The sequence below is a fragment of the Perognathus longimembris genome, chromosome 19, assembly GCF_023159225.1.
Source record: "Perognathus longimembris pacificus isolate PPM17 chromosome 19, ASM2315922v1, whole genome shotgun sequence".
Classification (NCBI taxonomy): domain Eukaryota; kingdom Metazoa; phylum Chordata; class Mammalia; order Rodentia; family Heteromyidae; genus Perognathus; species Perognathus longimembris.
In genome coordinates this window covers 17,563,347-17,584,679 of record NC_063179.1, presented here as the reverse complement: position 1 = coordinate 17,584,679, position 21,333 = coordinate 17,563,347, and the positions used below count along the sequence as shown (strand labels likewise).

The 21,333-nt window shown below is 46.4% G+C and overlaps 1 protein-coding gene and 2 long non-coding RNA genes across 3 annotated transcripts in view; 1 reads left to right on the top strand and 2 right to left on the bottom strand.

Annotated features, from left to right (window-relative positions):
• The window catches only part of Pdzd2 (PDZ domain containing 2), a 347,654-nt gene that overhangs the window by 171,882 nt on the left and 154,439 nt on the right, over positions 1–21,333 (bottom strand).
• On the bottom strand, positions 2,732–18,742 carry LOC125367852. Its single transcript, XR_007214166.1, has 3 exons — positions 18,698–18,742; positions 13,369–13,373; positions 2,732–3,923 (listed from the first exon to the last, which is right to left on the bottom strand). It is a non-coding gene; the product is annotated as an uncharacterized LOC125367852 (long non-coding RNA).
• LOC125367850 lies at positions 9,856–21,111 on the top strand. Its single transcript, XR_007214164.1, has 3 exons — positions 9,856–9,869; positions 12,676–12,679; positions 20,954–21,111. It is a non-coding gene; the product is annotated as an uncharacterized LOC125367850 (long non-coding RNA).

Sequence of the window (21,333 nt, the reverse complement as noted above, 5' to 3'; positions counted from 1 at the left end):
TTAGTTAAAATATACATCAAATGCTTATGTTTACCTCTGAGTAACAAGTTGACCTTAGTTATCGAAACTCTAGACTAGAGGCTAAGAGTGAAATGAGAGTGAGATGGACCTCAAGATCTCCAGGATTAAAAGACACACATGTGAAAACTAGAATTTCCTTCCCTCCCTCCCTATCTCTTTGTGCAGGTACTGTGGCTAGAAATCAGGGCCTAGATGCTATGCCTTAGCTTTTTCGCCAGAGGTTGGTACTCTATGACTTGAATCACAGCTTCATTTCCAGCTTTGGGGTGGTTCAATGGAGATAAGAGCCTCATGGACTTTTTCCATGAGAAAGAAAATTTGCATTTTCTCAATTTTAAGTCTTTCAGAGTTCTTAAAACACAAATGTTAGACCTAGTTTTTCCTCTTAACCCTGAGTATTTCCTTATTCATTTATAATCTCACTCTTCAAAATACAGCATAACAACACTGCAAACAGTTACTGACTCAGCTGTGAAAGATGGATTCACTGTGACTTGGCTATGGTGCCCAGTAGTTTAGTCAAATACCACTCCAGATGTTGGTACAAAGGTATATTTCAGATGAAATTAACATAGATGAGATTAATGTACATTTACAGAGCAGTAACCTAAGCTGGCACTGAACTTGCTGAGCAACCCAATTTGGCTTCAGATTCTTAATCCCTTAATTCAGCTATGCTGGTAAAAGGGATTGAACCAAGGCCCTTGAGTTTTTACTTGGCTTTTTCTCCACAAGACTTGTATTCTACCACTTGACTCACATTTCCACTTTTGGCTTTTGGCTGGCTTATTGTAGATAAGAGTCTCATGGACTTTTCTGCCAGGGCCGGCTTTGAACTGGAATCCTCAGCTCTCACCCTTCTGAGTAGCTAGGATTATAGACATGAGCCACCAGTACTCACCTCCATATAATGTTTTGTCCAAGTAGTTCAAACTCTTAAGAAAAAAAGGAAGGCTCCCAAAGGAGATAGAATTGTTTCCAAGATTCTAATACAGATGCTCTGCCTGAGTTTCTGGATGTCTCCCAGCCCTGTAGAATTGCAACATTGATTCTCAATAAGTTTCTAGCCTCTTAGCACGCTCTATAGATTTTGCACTTAGTAGTCTCCACAACCCTACAAGCCAATTTGTTATAATAAAGTTTAATCTCTATCTATTCCTTTCATGTGCTGCCCGCCGCCCCCCCCGCCCAACGGTCCTGGCTGAATTTCTCAAGAGAATCCTCATACACCAAATGTGGCAAGTTTTGGGAAGGCCATGGTTTCTCATGAACTAAAATGGTTCACAATGGTGACACTGACCAGTGTAGAAACAGCCCGCATTGGGGAGGGGGATGGGGGAGGGAGGGTCAGTGATACACGGGTGACAATGACACATTGGGACTCGATCCATCTTATTTATTTTCAGGAAAATACCTTTCAGGAGAAGATAAGGTTCTCAATGAGGTAGCTTCTTGTCCCTTTTTTCCTAGTGGAAATTGCTCTGTCCGCTGTGATTACTTGTTGGCAGATTGCCTTGTGGGGAGGAGAGCTGTCCACATTCCCATAAGGCAGAGCTAGAGACACCGAGCCTGCTCTTGTGCCTGTGTCCCGAAGGGTTCTTCAGGGAAATTCTCCACCTTGCTTCTTCACTAAAACCACAGGTCGACAGGTTCAGACTGATTACTCTGCAAAGGATCTGCCCTGTATGGCCAGTCCTGATCACTGTTTTCATCCTACTGTTACCCAAAGTGTCAAGTGGATGGTTGCATAGGGCAGAAAACACTCACTCTGCTGGGTGCTGCTGGCTCACGCCTGTAATCCTGGCTACTGGAGGCTGAGATCTGAGGCTCACAGCTTGAAGCCATCTTGGGCAGGAAAGTCTGTGAGACTCTTAGCTCCAATGAACCACCAGAAAACCAGAAGTGGCATTGTGGCTCAAAGTGGTAGAGTACTAGCCTTGAGGAAAAGGGTTCAAGGACAGCACCCAGGCCCTGAGTTCAAGTTCCACCACGACTAAAGAAAAGGCAAAAAGAAATCATTCACTCTGTTCAACAAACCTCTACATCCCATGTATGCCTGAGTTCCATATTCCTTTTCCTGGGGGAAATTCCTTCCTGATTTTAGTTAAGATGTATTTGACTCATTTTAATTTTTTTTTTTTCCAGTCCTGGGCCTTGGTCTCAGGGCCTGAGCGCTGTCCCTGGCTTCTTCTCGCTCAAGGCTAGCACCCTGCCACTTGAGCCACAGCGCCACTTCTGGCCATTTTCTGTATATGTGGTGCTGGGGAATCGAACCCAGGGCTTCATGTATATGAGGCAAGCACTCTTACCACTAGGCCACATCCCCAGCTCTCATTTTAATTTTCTATTTAGTTTTTAAAATTTCTACTCAAGGGCTGGGGATGTGGCCTAGTGGCAAGACTGCTTGCCTCGTATACATGAGGCCCTGGGTTCAATTCCCCAGCACCACATATACAGAAAATGGCCAGAAGTGGCGCTGTGGCTCAAGTGGCAGAGTGCTAGCCTTGAGCGAGAAGAAGCCAGGGACAGCGCTCAGGCCCTGAGTCCAAGCCCCAGGACTGGCCAAAAAAACAAAAACAAAACAAAACAAAAATTTCTACTCAATTTTCTTTAGTTTTTATTTTTATTTTATTTCATTTTAGCTTAGTTTATCATAGTTGGTTTTAAATTTTTTTATTGTTATTATAAAGGTGGTATACAGAGGGTTACAGTTACATAACTCAGGTAATGAGTACATTTTTATTTTTGGACAACGTCACCCTTTCCCTTGCTCTCTCTCGGTTATTATAGTTTTTATTCATTTTATTTTCTGCTGAGTTTTGTTGTTGTTGTTGTTGTTTCTTATTAAATTTGGACTTGGCTCTTGCAAACCAAGAAAGCTCAAGTGAGAAATGAGAGTGCCATTAGTGACATAATGATTCACGATGACAATATGTGAGAAAACTTCTTGACATCAATTTTCATTCCCTTTTATTAGAGGCAAATTAAAGACATCTCCACTGGCTCACAGGGTGACCTCAACCATAAGTGATCCTCTACTGTCTCCTGTAGATCATAGTGGAGAAAGTTCTATGGACAATTTGGTCAGATAAATGATCTAAATGCAAGAATCTATATCATTAATATGTATTATATTGAGATACCAAAATGTGCTCTATTTAATAGATTTACCTTGGCACCTCAATATTGTAATATCCCAAATTGTATGTATATAACTATGCATGCAAACATTATTTGTATTAATGCTAGTTTAGGAAGATTTCTAGTTTTATTCCATCTCCATGTACATTTACAGGGATGGGGAACCTTTCTGCTGCCAAAGGTTGCTTAGATATTATAACATCATTTGAGTGCCATACAAAATTACCAATACAGGCAGACAGGCCTCAGCAAGCCAATGAGAAGAACATGTATCTGTGTGTTCATGCACCAAGTGACTGGATCGCCTTGTATGGCCCACGGCCAGATGTTCCCACCCCACTAGGAGAACATTTATGCAATCTTTCAGTGGCCTTGCGTTTTTACACCTGTTCCTGTGATTACAGCTCCATTTTGAGTTTCCCTGAACATATCCCCTTCACTTTGATCTAGGCTATTCAAGTGTCTTGTGCCATTTTTAAGTGATCTTTTAAAAGTCTTGTTTACAAAGAAATCCAACACTTGAAACTGTGAGGTCAGATGTCCTAGAATATTACTAGATTTTTTTTTTTAAGCATCCTCTTTTCAAAACACGACTGCCTCAGCTGACCTCCACAAGCATCCAAAACGCACACTGTCGAAGGTCATCTCAGGCAATGTGTGTTCCCTAAATAATACTTTGATGTTCAAAATAAAGTAAGTGTAACATCTCCCCACAGCACGGGAGAATTTGTAGAGAATTACATAACTCAGCCCTTTCAATTCTGAGTGTGTGTGTGTGTGTGTAGGATCCTACCTTCTATCTGGGCATATGTGGTAAATTGTATAATTTCTTTTTTTTTTTTTCACATCTCCTCTTACTTGTTCTTTTTCAATGCAGATAACCATGGTAGCACAACACAAAAATCACAAGATTGTAAGTGGGCATTGTCAGGGGGACTAAGAAATCCAAAATGGGGGACTATAGGGGAATCCAAAATGTCGGGTACAAAGGACTCAGAAAAAACAGCTTCTTTTATAGCGAAGATGGGTAATGCCACCTAAGTGGCTGAGGGCCACTGATTTTTCCCTTATTCATCTTTCCTTCCTTCCTTCCTTCCTTCCTTCCTTCCTTCCTTCCTTCCTTCCTTCCTTTCCTTCCTTCCTCTCTCCCCCTCCCTTCCTCTCTCTCCTTCCCGTTTTCTCTTCTTCCCATCCTGCTACCTTTTTTTCATCTCTCTCCTCCCCTCCCCCCTTTCTTTCAAGTGACGAGTACCATGTGGTAATGCTGAGGGAGACCCCTGGGTAGTTGTGACCCCAAATCCTCCCAACGCCATCACGAAAGAGGTGCCCCACCCACGCTGCCCCCAGGTGCCTCCTCTTACAGCATCAGGGCTAACAATCTGAGCTCAGCCTTGGTACTGCTAGAAGGCATAACCAATACTAACATAAGCCAGAGAAGCTTTATGTAAGAAAAACGGTAACTTTTCTAGAAAGCTCTGAAGAAGGGTCTAAATATCTTGGGAGCTTTACTAGAATCCCTATGACCTAAGTCACTGAACAAAGTCGAAAGACACAAGGCGCAAGACTCCAAGCTGTCACTGATGTGCACGGCAACCAATACATTTCGGGTCCAAGGATGGATGTGGGGAGAAAGAGACTGGTTATAATGACGGTGGTAGTTCAACAGGGACAATGAGTCAGAAAGGAGAAGCAACCTAAGCAGGAAGAACTGAGGGGAGTTGCTGGAATTTAACTACTGCTAGTATTTGCACATGACTTGATCACAACAGAACTCACGAGGAGGCCAGGTCCCCAATGTGTCACTCACTGTTGGAGGCGTGGCTAGGTGGCAGGTGTTCCGGTGGTCATGAGGGTGGAGTCCTCAGGAATGGGTTACCACCTTCCTGGTGTTAGTGACACAAAAGCCTGTTGTGATCAAGTGAGCCCACACCTTGTTTTCTCTCCTGCACGTGTCCACTTGTCCTCCTGCTTCTATCGGGCCCTTGTTAGGTATGGCTGCTCCCTTGGGCTCACCAACCCAAAGAACCATAAATGGAAGGAAAATTCCTACCAGTAGCAGTTTCTGTTACGGCAGACAGCAAATGGGAGAGACAGCTGGGAACAGAAAACATTCTGACAGAGAAACTGACCAAGTCTAGATTCTTGCTAGTAGACATGAATGGATTCTGCTTTAAAGTAAAATACAGGGGCTGGGGATATAGCCTAGTGGCAAGAGTGCCTGCCTCGGATACACGAGGCCCTAGGTTCGATTCCCCAGCACCACATATACAGAAAACGGCCAGAAGCGGCGCTGTGGCTCAAGTGGCAGAGTGCTAGCCTTGAGCCGGAAGAAGCCAGGGACAGTGCTTAGGCCTTGAGTCCAAGGCCCAGGACTGGCCAAAAAAAAAAAAAATGTAACATACAGACTATGCTGTATGACAGTTTGATCATTTCGGCATGAGAGATGGAAATTTAGTTCCTTGTCTTTGGTTTTTCCCCACTGGGAAAATTGATCTTTGTCAGATGCTAGTTACACTTGCCTATAGTACTAGCTACTTGGGAGGCTGAGACTGGGAGGCTTGAGGATCAAGGTCTGCCCAGGCAAAAAAGTCCGCAAGACTACATCTGAACCGAGGAAAGCTGAATATATAGTGGTGTGTGCCTGTGATCCAGCAATGACAGAACTGTAGAATAGGCAAGTTGAAATCCAAGCACACTCCTAGGCAGGAAGCAAGACCCTATGTCAAAACTAACCAGCAAAAAGCAGTACTGGAGGCATGACTCAGCAGTGAAGTTCCTGCCTAGCAAACATGAGGCCCTGAGTTCAAATCATAGTAACTTTAAAAAAAAAAAGATAAAAGATCTTTTAACTGAACTTCCTCTTCAGGAGAAAACTGGTAGAGGGAGCTCACTTACTGGTCCCAAGTGGTTAAGAATACCAGAGAAGGGAGAGGCAGGACTCCCAACTCAACCTGCCCAGAAGTGGCACTTTATTAAAGCTCCTTCGTGTATTTAATGTAATGACTCACATTGTTCTCACATTATAGTTAGAAAAACCAAGGCAGTGATGCTGAATGCTGACTATATGGAAAGGCCTGCATCACTGATTGGCTCTGGAGTCAGAGCTTGCATGTACTATTTCCTTACCCTTTCCGTATGATGGAGTATGTCACTATGGGTCTGAGCCTAGTGTCTAGGCTAAGGTCCAGATGAGGATCACACTGCTTTTGAGGCATGACATCCCCTAGTCAAAACCCCAGCACAAGCCAAGCACTGGTGACTCATGCTGTAATCATAGCTACTCAGGAGGCTGAGAGATCTGAGGATCACAGTTCAAAGCCAGGAAAGTTCTCGAAGACTCTTATCTCCACTTAGCAACCAAAAAGCTGGAAGAGGAGCTGAGGCTCAAGTGGTAGAGCACTAGCCTTGAATAACAAGCTCAGGAACAGAGCTCAAGCCCTGAGTGTTCAAGCTCCAGAATTGGCATGTACACACACACACACACAAACACACACTCAAAAAACAAACAGAACCAGCACAAAGCCTGATAAGGAAGAGGAAGTCACTAAAGGCAGCCGAGCCTGCCTCCTTTCCCTAAGCGTCACCTCACAGGTGTGTGCAATGCTTCATCAGGTCTCTGGTTGACTTGCACGTTCAACAGACCACAACACCTCTGAGCACACAACACTATCCACCTACCAGCATTCATCGTGTCCCATGGTGACCCAAGCTTGCTCTGGGACAAGCTGTCTAAGGAAGGTGTTTTGTCTTCCCCGTCTTTAAGAATAGCTAGAGGCTGGGTTTTGTTAGGAAGACCTCACATTCTGGTCCTTGTGCTAAGTGGACCCCCGAGAAGCCATCATTACTGGAAGTGGCCCCCTTGACGCATGCTCTGATTCAGGGAAATCCTCAGCCAGCAGCCCTGGCCACATGTCTTACAGAGGAGTGCAGAGGCTCCAGCTCCTAGAACCTCAGACCCCATAGCTACCTCGGCCAACCCGACCTCAGCACCTCATACGCACACATCAAATGCGGCTCCAAGTTTATAGTTGGTGGAGATCCAGGTCTCACAGTGGCTGAACGCTCTCCCAGCTGTGGCCGTGTGGAGAGCACTGAGACCGGGGCTGGAATCCATCGTCCGCACCCCACGAGCCCCTCAGGGGAACGGAACATGGGTGTCTGGGTTGTGTCTGCAGTGCGGTGGGAAGCAGCAGGGGGCCGGTGGGGGCGGCTTCTGAAGGCCACCTACTGGAGGTCAACAGCATCTGAAAGCACCTAGATGAGCAGGTAGTGTGACTGCAGGGGGATGGGGTGATGGGAAAGGACTGGGAGCAGAGTCACGGAACCCCAACTCCGGCAAGAGCCTTACCACATTCTACATGTGCTCCAGAGCAAGCATGGACTTCCTAGCCTGGGCTTCGTCTTGGGAGACTGAAACTGGGTTACACACACTGCAGCAGATTCTTTCTAACTTAACACCAGTCTATTTCAGCCCTTGGAAAAGATGGACAAGCTGGGTGCTGCTGGCTCACACTTGCAATCCTACCCAGGGGGCTGAGGTGTGAGGATTGCAGTTTGAAGGCATCCCAGGCAGGAAAGCCTGTGGGACTCTTATCTCCAATAAGTAGCAAAAAACAGGAAGTGGAGCTGTGGCTCAAGTGGTAAGACACTAGCCTTGAGCAAAAGAAGCTCAGGGATATAGCCTTAGGACCAGCACCAAAAAAAAAAAAAAAAAAAGAAGAAGAAGAAGAAAGAAAAAACATGAGTGCTAACACCAGCCACAGCATGTAGCCTCTAACTAGCACCTGGTAAAGGGTCACTGAATGAATTAATGAACCAACACTAACAAGCTTATGAGGATTCCTAAGCAGTCACACATACAAGACATCTGCGCCCGTGCATACACTGCTATGCATATGTCGCTTTCCTTTGAGAATAGCAAACTGCTAAGATCTGTGTACATCAAACTGAAGACATGGTCAGAGGTCAGGATAATTCTGCCCAGCCCCCCCCCCCAACACACACACACACACACACACACACACACTTCTCACACAAGATACATTCAGATATGGTCAAGTAATGTCCCTGACATCTTACAGTCAGATCTGTCAATTAAGATTATATATGGGGAGGAGATGGACGGAGGCCCCATCAATCAAGAATAAGAAGGGCACTCCAAGGTTTAACTACAAAGTCTTATACAAGGATGATTTAGAGGTGAAGGCAGGAGTCAGGGTACAGCACTTGGGGACCAGCAACCGTTGGGGAGCAGTTAGTATCCCCAGGCTTGAAAAGCAAGGAGAGGAGGTAGCAGGGTGATTAGACTACGTGACAGCCAGAACCATGAAAGTGAGTTGCGCGTCACGAGCTTTGAAAGATCAGCCATGGCAGAACCTCCACGGGGTAGGGAGGACAAAGTGGGGGGTGATGGACCCAATTATCTCTCTTGTTTTCTGATCCTCTGCCAGTGCCTCCCACCCGCTGAACCCAGCCAGAAGCAGAAGGCAAAGGAAGTGGATGCTGCAAGCTGCGGAGGCAATCCTCTTGGCAAAGAGCAAAATAAATTGGGGAGATAGGAGAGGAACAAGAATACAAATATACAGGGGCTGGGAATGTGGCCTAGTGGCAAGAGTGCTTGCCTCGTATACATGAAGCCCTGGGTTTGATTCCTCGGCACCACATCTATAGAAAAGGCCAGAAGTGGTGCTGTGGCTCAAGTGGCTGAGTGGTAGCCTTGAGCAAAAAGAAGCCAGGGACAGTGCTCAAGCCCTGAGTCCAGTCCCAGGACTGGCAAAAAAAAAAAAAAAGAGAGAATATACATACACATATATGCATTTGATATGTATTTGTCCCAGATACAACTGACTTTTGAAAAAATATTATACATCCTGCCAAAGGATTTCACCACAGAATGAAATGACATGGCAGCAAGGTCATATAGATGAGAATGGGGATTATTTAGGTAAATAACTTCTCTGGAATGTTTACTACATTGTATATTTGTTTACAAAGGGACTCAGGAGTGAAACTGTTATGCCCGGGGCCCTTGGACCAGACAAAATGGCCCTGTAGATTTTCTTTTATTCTCTATCCCCCCAAATGGCCCCCAAATTCCAAACATTGCCAAGTTTGCATAGTTCTGATTTTGTTTTATTCATTGGCATTTTCTAACAGCAATGAAGACAAGAATCTCAGAGGTCAGCCCAAGGTCTTAAAGAGTGAATGATAATCACAGAATCTCTAGACTCCAAAGTGTAGACAGGCTTTGAGAAACCACCTAGAAAACACTACTTGGCAGGCAGTGTTTCAGGGAGCCCCATTTTAAAGAGCAACTCTCTACCAGCTAATGCTCAACCTGTAACCCACAGCTGCAAAAAGTCCCCCAAATATTAGTGTCTCTCAAGGGCTGTCTGCTTTTGTGTAGTTTGTATGGATGGTGACAGGAATCTGGACAACCTCTCGGGTGGTTAGGGCTGGAGACAGACACAAGGGAGGAGAAGAGAGAGGAGAATTAAACATAAAATGTCTCAGCGTCACCTCCCAATTAGGCTCCACATGTCTGGGATTTCTCAAGACAGCCTCAGATAGTCTAACCCATACTACTTTCATGTCCAGCTCTGAAGAAGGAATTGCAGCAATTGTTGTCCTTTGACTTTGGTTGGGGGAGAGGGAATACACTGCCACTAAAATTAATGGGTCTGTAATAACACGAGAAATCCTGGTGTGTTATCATTCACACTAGTGGTTTTTGGTTTGTTTGTTTGTTTGTTTTGATTGTGGAGCTTGAACTCTGGGCTTGGGCCCTGTCCCTGAGCTCTTCAGTTCAAGGCTAGTGCTCTGCCCCTTTGAGCTACAGCACCACTTCCAGTTTTCTGGTGGTTAACTGGAGATAAGAGTCTCACAGACTTTCCTTCCTGGGCTGGCTTTGAATCAGGATCCTCAGATCTCAGCCTCCTGAGTAGCTAGGATTACAGGTATGAGCCATTAGCTCCTGGCCACAATAGTGTTTTAATTCCTAGTTTTTATTTTTTTAAATCACAGATGATATGAGTGTGTTAAGGCTACAAGGATGAATCAGATAAAGTACACAAGTGATGGAGTATAGGCTAGGGCTCTGGAAATTCATGACTTACAATTGAATCTCTGTTCTAGTATTGAGACGTTGAAAACTCTGAGCCTTGTAAATACTGCGTGCCTGAGTGAATTCCTTTGCAAAGTGGAATAACAGCAGCTTCTTTCCAGGATTCTTGTGAGCATCAGTTCACACATGACCCACATGCAGTGCCTGGTGGATAATGAGGGCTCAGTGCATCTTAGCTGTGTTTCCATATGAAGCAATGCTCCTTAAAGTCTTGGTTTAGAAGGAGACAGATACAAAGAGGACAATGATGACATAATGCTCGGAGTAATTTAAGGCTTCCCTTCAGTCTAGCGTGATACAGGCAGACAATGGCTCTACCAGGCTTTCTCATTCACAAAAATAGACTGCATCACAGCCATTTGGATGAAACTGGGAAACATAGGAACAGTGGTCTACTTTCTCCTGCATTCTCATCTCCTGACACTGCAGAGCCCTTTCACAGTTCATGTCATCTTCAGATTCTGGGATGCAAAGAGATAACAGTGGACAGTAGGAATCAAAACCAGTGGCTGGCTTTTCACAGGCTAGCCTGTATGAGGTTCTGCCACTGAAATGTCATTTCAAAAGACCTCACTTCAGTGACAGCCCAGGATAGGATGTCCCAGGGGGCTGAGATCAGCTAGCAATCTCCAAAACAAAGAATCTCCTTTCGCCCCTAAATGTCTCCGTTATTAGAGGAGAATAAAATCGTTTCATCTACATAGAAAATAAGCAATATAAAGAGTAATCTTATTTGGAATCAAATAACAAATCTGAGCCACCCTGTGCTCTCCTAAACTCTTTTCCAAGATAGGGTGATCCATAAATAAATCCCCACCTGTATTATCAGTTTGGTAGCAAATGATGCTACAGTGACTCCAAATGGCCTAAGCAGGGAGGAAATGAATGGGATCACATGACAGGAAGAGGAAAGGCGGGGCTCTCTGCAACACCCTCTCTCCTACACCAAGGCTTCATTCCAAGGCCAGAGGCTAGCAGTAGCAGTTCCATATAGCCACATGCAGAGTAGGCCAGAAGACCACCTATTTTGTCACTTTTTTTCTTAGGGATGAACAAACCTTCCCTAAAGCCTCCACAGTTGTCTTCATACCTCATCACCCAGACTGCATTTCTAAACTTGATTCAGGAGTGGAAATGGAGGCACTGTGACCACAACAGGCTAGTATCTCAGAACAAAGGTTCCAAGCCACCCCATCACATGAAAGGCTGATGGCTGAGGACCAAAGAAGGAGCTGAGCATGAATCTATTTCTAATGAAGATGGGAGGGAGAAAATGTTATCATATTGGTACAAGTGGCCCAAAGCCACTCTGTTCAGAGCAGTGGGCAGTTTTACATGGCTGAGTCAAGGTACAATGTGCAGTGTGGTCTACCTACATGTCTGCCCCAAAAGGCACCTGCAGTCACAGGAAGAACTAAGATGAAGGAATGCTGGGTGCATCAGGCAGAAGGCTCACTTGCCCGTAAAAATACGATGGATTGAAAGATTTATAGGGATTTTCATTTGGGGGTAGGCAGGATGTGAACAAGAGAAATAATGATTCCAACAAAATGGGGAAGCTGGCGAGCACCCTCAATGGAAACTAACTTTGCTGATGAGAAAGGGGAGCTCCAAACCTAGCCCAGAGACGTGGGAGGCTGAGAAGCAGGTAGGATCCATCTCCAGAGCCCTAGGTCCTCCTGGAATTGGGAGCACCATACACTGAAGGCACAGTGAGACTCCCCCAACGCAGGAGGGCTTGCTGAGGGCCTGTGCATGAAGCAGTCAGACCCCTGTATCACCTCCCCTCATTCTGGATCTCGGGTGAGGAACTGTATTCTGTTACCTGAGACGACCAGCCAGCTAATCTTAAGAGCACTACCGCATGGTTCAGGCACCTACAAATCTCTTACCATCCATCAGTACCTGGCCTTAGCAAGGTCATCCATCCTTCAGTGAGTCAGGAATACGCGTGGAAAGTTGACTGGGTGCCAGTCATTGTTCTGGGTGTGAGCTCTGCTCCAGGGTTCCTTGTTAGGAAGAAGGAATCCTTCCTCAGTACAGACCTCCATCCATGCTGACCTTCCAATTAGCTTTCCAGTGACCGGTCAAGGGTCCTCAGACATTTGAGGAAAGCCTTTTTAACAAGGACGAGATTCCAAAACAAAAATAAACAAAACTGAGGGGGAAATCAGAGGAAACAGAAACAATGCAGGGAGGAGAGAAATACTTCAAAGAAGCTTTAATGAGATCTGCAGAGCTGCGAAACTTTGCATCCACGAAACAATAACAGGAGGTTAAAAGAAAATCTCAGGATTTTAAGAACCTCTCCAGAGTCAGAAATTTGAAGGCAGACATAAAAATGGAATATACAGGTGGCGACACAAGAGGAGGCCATTTTCTTGAAGTAGAATGGTTTTAAAAGGAAATAGAAAATGTTGAAGGAAAAGAAATGTAAAGATCCAATTCATAAGGTCTGTCTTCCAATGAGTAAGTGCATGCGGAAGACAGGAAGAGAAATTTTATTGTTTGATCTCTAGAAAACTGTTCAGTTTTCTTAAAAAAGGCTGCCATTCAAGATTTCATTGCAAGGGAAAGGATATTATAAGGGACACAGAGGAAATCCTAAAGTCCTTTAGTGAGGGGGAAATTGACTGGAAGCATCAGAAGTAAAAGGACATCTGATAACTAATCAGGAGTGCTGAAACATGAAGACATGACTTCTCAAATTCAAAGGGAAAGAGATCTTCACCATGGCCTTCAGACCCTGCCCCAAATTGTCACTCAACCTTCGAGGGTATCAAAAACAAATACTACCCTTGTTATGTCTTCGCGGGAAGTTCTTTCTGGAAGATATATTTTACCAGGAAGAGAACTGAAAAAGAAAGACATGGAGGTTGAGAAGACAGAAGATGCTACATGAGAAGGAGAGAGAATGTACTCAGTGTGGTGCTGGGACCCTGTGGCTGACCTTAGCAGCAGAAATTCCAGAGTGGAGATGACCAGGTACTCCGTGAGAATCCAGTGAGTGGGAGACACAAGCCATGTAGAGCTCAGCAGAGTCTCTGGGGCACAGGAAGAGAGCGAGTGGCAGGAGAAGTGACCTGATCTCCCCAGTTATAAATCTTGAATCCCCTCTTTTGCTAAGGGTCAGCTTCCATCTTTGATTTTCCCACCTATGGCAAGGACTACAAGCATGCACCACCAGGTCCAGCTTACTGAGATGGAGGAAGGTTCTCATTAGCGCGCTCCACCCCAAGACTGGCCTCAAATCCTGAGCCTCCCAGTCTCTACCTGTAAGTAAGTGGATTACAGGTAGAAACCATGGTGCCCCATATGTGTACTTTTGAGAAAGAGAAAAAGAAGTATAAGTTGAATGCCAGAACAATACTCAGGAAGAGATTCCCAAGTGGCAACCTGGACCTCTCTCTCTCTCTCTCTCTCTCTCTCGGGGAGAAAGCATGGCTACTGAGCAAAAGCTCCCGGATACCAAAGCCTGGGTGAGGAAAGCAGGGTCCAGCACCATGGCAATAATAGTACAGGTGATGTAACAGGAGGGGGGGGGCAGGGCGGTTCCATCAACAAATGACTGAACTATTTCCTGCCTGGAACGCTGTGTGCCAGGCATAGCACTGGGTAATTTATGGAAGGGAGGCAAATAGAAAGACAGTACTTTGTTGGGTGCTGGTGGCTCAAGTCTGTAATCCTAGTTACTCAGCAGGGTGAGAGCTGAAGATCGTGGTTCAAAGTCAGCCCCAGCAGAAAAGTCTTGTGAGACTCTTATCTGCAATAAACTGTGCAGAAAAAGCTGGAAGTGGTTCTGCGGCTCAAGTGGTAGAGTGCTAGCCTTGAGAAAAAGCTCAGCGACAGTGCTCAGGCCCTGAGTTCAAGCCCCCTGACCAACACACACACACACACACACACACACACACACACACACACTATTTGGAAACTTCTGCTTTTGAGTCTTCCTCTCACCATGGATGGTGCATGAGGGGAAGGTTGGAAATGCAGTCTGGTCAGACCTAGCAGTGCAGGCTCAGAGCACAGGGGTGAGGCTTCCCTGGACTCCCCACGCCCCCTGTCCAATTCCTAGGGGCTGTGCGTCCATTCTAGCCCATGTGAGATACTTGTTCCTCTAGGACCTGACACAGCCCTCCTTCCCCAAACTCCTCCCTACAGCCAAGCCTTTCATCTTCAATTTTCAAAAAGATTCATTTGCAATGGGAATATAGGTCTAACTGCGTTATTTGCAGAATTTATACTCTCACCCATGCTTAGCTTGGTGCGTTTTTTGTGAAAAGCACTTACAGTTTACAGTCACAAAAGCCTTTTCTCCCAAGATGACAGCTTTAGTTATCTCCTTGGCCTCTTCTCCCAATAAAAAGGAACTGACTCCCTTTTACTCCTAATATGTATAGCCAGCCTAGGAGGGAGGGACTACGTCGTTAAAACAAATGCCATCTCGTACCCAAGCATCTTTCATTAAAAAAAAAAAAAATCTTCTGATTTGTGGGTAATCTAATCACAACATTTCTGCACAACAGGGCTGGGCTGTTGTCCAAGCAAACTGTTCAGGAGTTTGCCGCAAAGATCCCGGCTCAAAGGAGGGCACAACCTCGTGGGGGGGGGGGGGGGTTATGAACACAGCCCCTCCGGGTGGGGAACATGACAGCGCAGGCCCAGATGTGCAAGGCAGGGGGGCCAGATGTGTGGACTGCGGGGGGGGGGGGCGGCAGGCCCCGGGCACCCCGCGCGCGACAGCACCTCTTAAAAGAGAAAACAGAGAAACTTCATACACGACAGGCGCCTCCTTCCGTCCAAAGATAGACAAGCCCGCGCCAGCTCCAAACCATTCCCGAGACACACCAAGTCTAACACACACACACACACACACACACACACACACACGCCCCCCCCCCCACCGTCCTCCCCAGTGACCTGGGCCCCGAGCATCGCAGGTGTCCGGGCCACACCTGTTCGCTTCTCTAACTTGCTGTCAGCTTGGCTTGGTGACAGCCTTTGGGGGGGACCCCTGGCAGCCCCCCTCCCCCCCGGGTCCCAGGGATGGGCGGCCCTACCTCCAGTGTGGAGTCACTTCGGGAGCGCGTCCGCGGACCTCTCCTTCGGGGCGCCGTCTCAGCAGCAGCTGGCCCGGGGCTGGGTAATCCGCTTGGGCTGGGCTCGGCCGGCCTCCCCGGGGACGGTCATTTGCCTAATCACCTGCGGGCCGCCCCGGGGGTCAGCGAGGCTGCAGCTGGGACGGCTCTCGGGATCCCCCTCGGGGCGGGGCAGGGCAGGGCTGGCTCCCCCCCCCCGACCCCTCGGGGGCAGACTCCGGCGAGGTTCCCGCAGGACTTCCCCGGGGCTTCTCTGGGTGGGCTGCGGAGGTTCCCCCCGCTTCGTCCCGCCTCCCCTCCCTCCTCCGCCCGCTGGGGAGGTGAGGAAGAGATTGCCATGCAATCCTCCAGCGGCTCGTCCCTCCCGGCCACGCGGGTCCAAACTTCCCCGCGGCCTGGCGGCGGCGCCCCCTCCCCCGGCCCCTCCCCGCCCCCCGCGGGCTAGCCGGGGCCGTCTCAATCTCCGATGTTTACACCCAGAGCGGCTTCCTGCGCCCGTCTCCACCCTGGGATCCCGGGTGCCTTCGCCTCCCGAGATCCCCAAGTTCTCTCAGTCACCCTAAGAAGCCCCACCTCCCCGGCCCACTCCCTAATCACCCCGTGTCACAACCCACAGAAGCCTGGCTTCGTATTGGGGGGTGGAGGTGAGGGGTGGGGGTGGGTGTTAAAAAAAAAAATCACCACCAGCATACCGGCAGCACATCGGGAACTTGCCAGAAATCTCTTAAGACTCTTTCTGCTGGAGTAACCACATCCACCACCCCTGAATTACATTCACCAAATGACTGCACAACTCAAGCATTTCCTTTATACCTTCTCCCTCGCCCGCCCCTCCCATCTTCTGCGGGGTTCAGTCAACAAGTTGTACCCAAGAGGCCCCCAAAAGGGACTAGGCTGCCTGCACAGCCATCTCTCCAGCTGCTAACTGATGAGGAAGCCGACCCACGAGGCCAAATTGTTTACATCACACCCACTGAGGGCTTCCTGTCAGAAATTAATGGGAAGACAAATAAGACAGGAAAAAGAGTGTTTGCTTTTCTTGAAGCAGGAGGAGGGGAGATGGCAGAGTGGGGGGAAAGAGGAGGGGAGGGCCGACAAACCCGACCCACCCCGCAGTGCTTCATTGCAGTTTTCAAAACTTCAACTGTATTTTATTCCATGTTTCTTTTTCTCTAACTTGTTGAAAAGTTAAAAGCTGCACTGGGCCAAAAGCTCAAACCATTAAGGAACTCAAAACACCGTTTCACGTCCAAGTTGTAAGATGTTCTGGAGAGTTCTGGAGGTTGAATGGCACAAATCTCCACACAGACCCTCTCCAGCTGTGTGCTCCCAAGGGGCTTTGGGGGGGGGGGGCAGGCACACCCACCCACCCCAGTCCTTGGGCTTGTGTCAGGCTCTATCTGGAGGCTGTCTTCCAGCCCTCGGTCTCTAAGCTATCTTTCTTAGTTGAGGCATCTGGCAGCCCTGGAAAGAAAACGAGCAGTAGAAAGGATGGATCTGGGGGAATCTTAAGTAATTAATTATAAGAGAGATCAATGATGTCTGCAGTAAATACCCAGGGCCAATACTGCCACTGGAATGGGTCATTAGAGTCTTGGAAGGTCCAACCCGTGTCAAGCCCAGGTTGGAAAGAGCCCCCTCCACCTGAAGGACACACGGTAAGTAATTATCCTGATTGCCAGTCCTGGAATTGTCCCCAATTGCTTCATTCAGGTCAGCACAAGAGCAAAGCGGAAACGGGCAGGAAACAGTCACTACTCCATCAAGTCCTCCCCTGGAGATGCTGGAAGGAAACCAAACCCCAGGGTAACGTTGATGGCTGGAATGTGTGGGTCCTTGTAGCAGACACCACCTGGTGGAGCCAGGGAGAACACATGTACCAGGGGACAAGCTCCCTGGACCATCACACAGAAAGAGCTGAGCACTTGGAACTGTGGAATAGCACAGGTTGGACTTACAGATGCTATAATGAACGTTAGCCCCACCCCCACCCCCTTCCCTTCCGCAGCTCTTTGGCCCTGGGGTTGAACACACACATGGATTCCTGAGCACCCTTTTAGGTAGCATCTCAGTATCTCAAAAGTCATATGGGAATCGGTTTCAAGTCGAATACTTTTCAGTCCTAATTCCAGAGGTGCTTCTTTTTCTGCTTCCTTCCAGATGTTTTTAACAGAGACACTTTTCTAATGCATTCACTTCTAACTTAGTGTGTTCCTTCAACTTGGTAATTTATGATGCGGAAATCAAGGCCATCTAAAGCAAGTCTATGACTCTTAAGTATAAAACAGATAAATATCCTGACCCACCCACATTTCTTTACTTAAGATCAGTTTAGGGTATAGATGTGTTAGGAATTAAACATCTGACCACATCTGCACAGTATGTTAATTTCAGGAAAGCTTTTGAATTCATATGCCATTCTCATCAGCAGCTGGAAGATAGGATCTGCTGTCTTTTCCCTCCCCAGGCTTTACTGAGACTGGAAAAGAGATCAATACCTCAGTAAACAAGGGGGTGGACAATGCTTAAAATGGGCTGTACAGTTTTATCCTGGGACTGATTTAAATAATACTTGAAATTGCTCTATGCCCAGCCATTGCCTACAAATAACATGACTTTGAGTGGATGCTGTTGATATGCTAAGAAAATCCAAAGACACTTCAGCACATTAAGGGAATGGTTCGTTACAGACGGTTTCTAGAGCTCAGTCTGATGCTGATTACAGAGTAGAAGGCTGATTGTGGAGTCCTAGCTTCAGAAGTGACAGTCAGTGGGACAGGCCTAAGTGAGGCTTAGAAAATGAGGAAGAAAAATACAACAGGTAAGGGCACAGAAGATCCTGTATTTAATAAGAATATTCCTGCTACAGTGATAAGAAACAGGCCACATCATCCTAGATATTCACGTTGGTGGGAGTTTGATGTGAAAGGCAAACCCCTGCCGCGGCTCCATACTCTGTGATAAAGAATTCAGCCAACAGACATTTACAAAGGGAGGTGGGATCTGAGGGCTCTCATTTTAAGGAAAATTTGGAGATGCTGGAAAGGTTCCAAAAGGGAACCTCAAATGCTTGAAGAGACAGAAAATAAAACCTGTGGGGGAAGGTTGAAGGATTCAAAGTTGTTTAGTCTGGACTTGAAAGAGTGCCTAAAGGGGAACTGAACAGTCTTGTCTTGGAAGGGTAATTATAAAGAAGACACTGACCAGCTGTGCTTTGACTCCACAGAGGACAGAAGAGGTGAGAGACTCCTTGGTTAGCGATAAAAAATTGTTTATTCTAATGGTAATTAACTTAGCATTAGAATATTCTCACTGTGTGTGTGTGTGTGTGTGTGTGTGTGTGTGTGTGTGTGTGTGTGCGTGCGCGTGAACACCAGTACTAGGGTCTGAATTCATGGCTTGGGTGCCATCCCTTGGCATTTTCTGTTAAGGCTGGTGTTCTACCACTTGAACCACACTCTACATCTGCCTGTTTGGTTGTTAATTGGGAATAAGAGTTTCACAAACTTTTCCTCCTAGGTCGGCTTCAAACCAGGATCCTCAGATCTGAGCCTCATGAATAGCTAAGATTACAGGTATGAGCCACCAATGCCTAGCTAGAATAGTCTCATTTAGCAACATCACTGCACAGTTCTCAGGCAATCACACACTGCCTTGTGTGAGACTTGCATGTTTAGGAAGAAGCTTCACTGGTGAACTTTTCCCTTTGCCTGCTGGAACTACGGCATTATTTCACCAAATGGAGGAGCAAAGGTCCTAACTCACAACCCTCCAGAGCTGGACCCGTGGATTGCGATGGGCACTCTAAGAATCTGTCCAACCACAGACAGTGAGCAGATGCCAAGTGGGCTTCATCGATTCACCCCAAGGTGTTTAGTGTTTAAATCTCCAGGGAGTATTGCTCCTTGGGTGAGCACCCACATATTAGTTGATGATGATAATAATAGCTCTGAATAATTAAACGTACTATAATTATGCTGGGCACAGTGCCCATTCTATTTTATGCAGACTATCTCATTTTTATGCTTTGCAGTAGCCCTATGAAGTGTGAGTAATTATTGAAATAATTAATAGTTTTATTCCAATACAAAGAAACTGAGTCACAAAGACATTAAGAAGTACACACAAACGTTGGGAGTCCCCAATTCAAACTCATTTAGTCTGACTCAAAAGGGTGTGTGTAATAACCCTCACCCCGTCTCCTACCATTAGGTGTTTTTAGCTATTCGGAGGGAGGAAACGTTGCAGACGAGGGGGCCGGGAGACACGGGGGAGGGGGGAGTTGAAAGCATTTATTTATGCTTCTTGTGAGTAAAATCCAAGCCATCCATAGGTTTATATCCCCTGGGGAATTAAAGTGTGTTTTCCCAGGATAGCAGAAGACGGGAAGGGTGGGGTTCACTCTCTGTTTGGGAGGGTGCATGGCTGCCTCCCATAGACGCACCTCTATTTTATGAGGTAGAAAAGTTTCATGATTCATTTGGAATCTAGCTTTGTCCGTGGGCGGTGCTGTGAGGATGTCATGGGCCCTCTGGCCCCCCACTGGACCTTCGGATTGGGATGCGTACCTGGGTGTCCAACCACACAGGCTCAGTTCGTTGGCATTCGACCTTTGGTGAATGAATGCAAATGTAGTATGCTGGGATGTCTTAACACAAACTGCTGAATTGAACTTGTCTAGGCCAGCTGAAGTTAAGGCTCCGCTCTGTCATTTCCGTGGGCCTCTTATCCCATGTCCCCTCAGTGTTTTAAAATCTAACAATTTCTTTTGCTGTAGCCTCCATGAGAAAGCACATGAAAGGGTCACCTATTTCCCCAGATGTCAACTACTTGTAGATCAGGACAAGATTATGAGTGAAGTTTATTGAGTGTTATTGTTTATCAACAGTAGATGATTCGTGAGTGAAACAGACATCAAAATGATTTTTAGTAAGGCAAATCATGAGCCATACACAAACAAAACATTAAGAAAAAAAGCCTTGATCCAAATTACTCTAAAGGACAGATATTTTTCCCATCAGGACAATTTCTCCTGAATCTATAAACAGACAGGGGCAGAATTATCTAAGTGTTTGTTAACAGATCTAAACCTTATGTGGCTATAAAAAAGCTGGAGAAAGGAAGAAAACGGAAATTCCCAGAAGAACCCAGCCACAGTCCAGACCATTGGGTCTCTATAAACACAAAGCTAGCAGTGGAATCAAGCAAAGTACAAGAACAAAAGACAGGATTTTAACATGATCCACACCAAGAACTTGGAATTGTACTGGAACAAAACAATAATATTTCTACTCAATAAACCTTCAGCTGACACACACCTGGAAAGAGGTGGGGGTTAATCAAAATATGATGCTTAGTGGGTAAAGATGCTAAGGAGAGGCTTCTCTGAAGAAGAGGGAAGAATGGCGAAGAAACACACGAGGAACTGCTCCTCATCCCTGGCCACAAAAGCAATGCAAATCAAAACAACTCTGAGATTCAATCTCTCCCCAGTTAGATTGGCTAACATCATGAATTTGAACAACAAATGTTGGTGGGGATGGGTGCAAAAAGGAACCCTATTGCACAGTTGGAGGGAATGAAAACTAGTACAATCATTCTGGATAGCAGTCTAGAGGTTCCACAAAAAACTAAACATAGGATCTTTCCTACAACTCAGCCATACAGCTCCTGGGCATCTACCCAGAACATCACAGGCCAGGATATCTTAAAGACACTTGCACATGCTCATTGCTGCACTATTCACAACAGCCACATTATGGAAACGGCCCAGATGCCCTACAATAGATGAGTGGATGAAAAAAAAATGTGGTATCTCTCCACAGTGGAATTTTACACAGCCATCAGAAAGAATAATATTATGTCATTTGTAGGGAAATAGATGGACCTAGAACAAATCATGTTAAGTGAGATAAGTGAACATTCTCAGGGACATAAAGGTGCATGTTT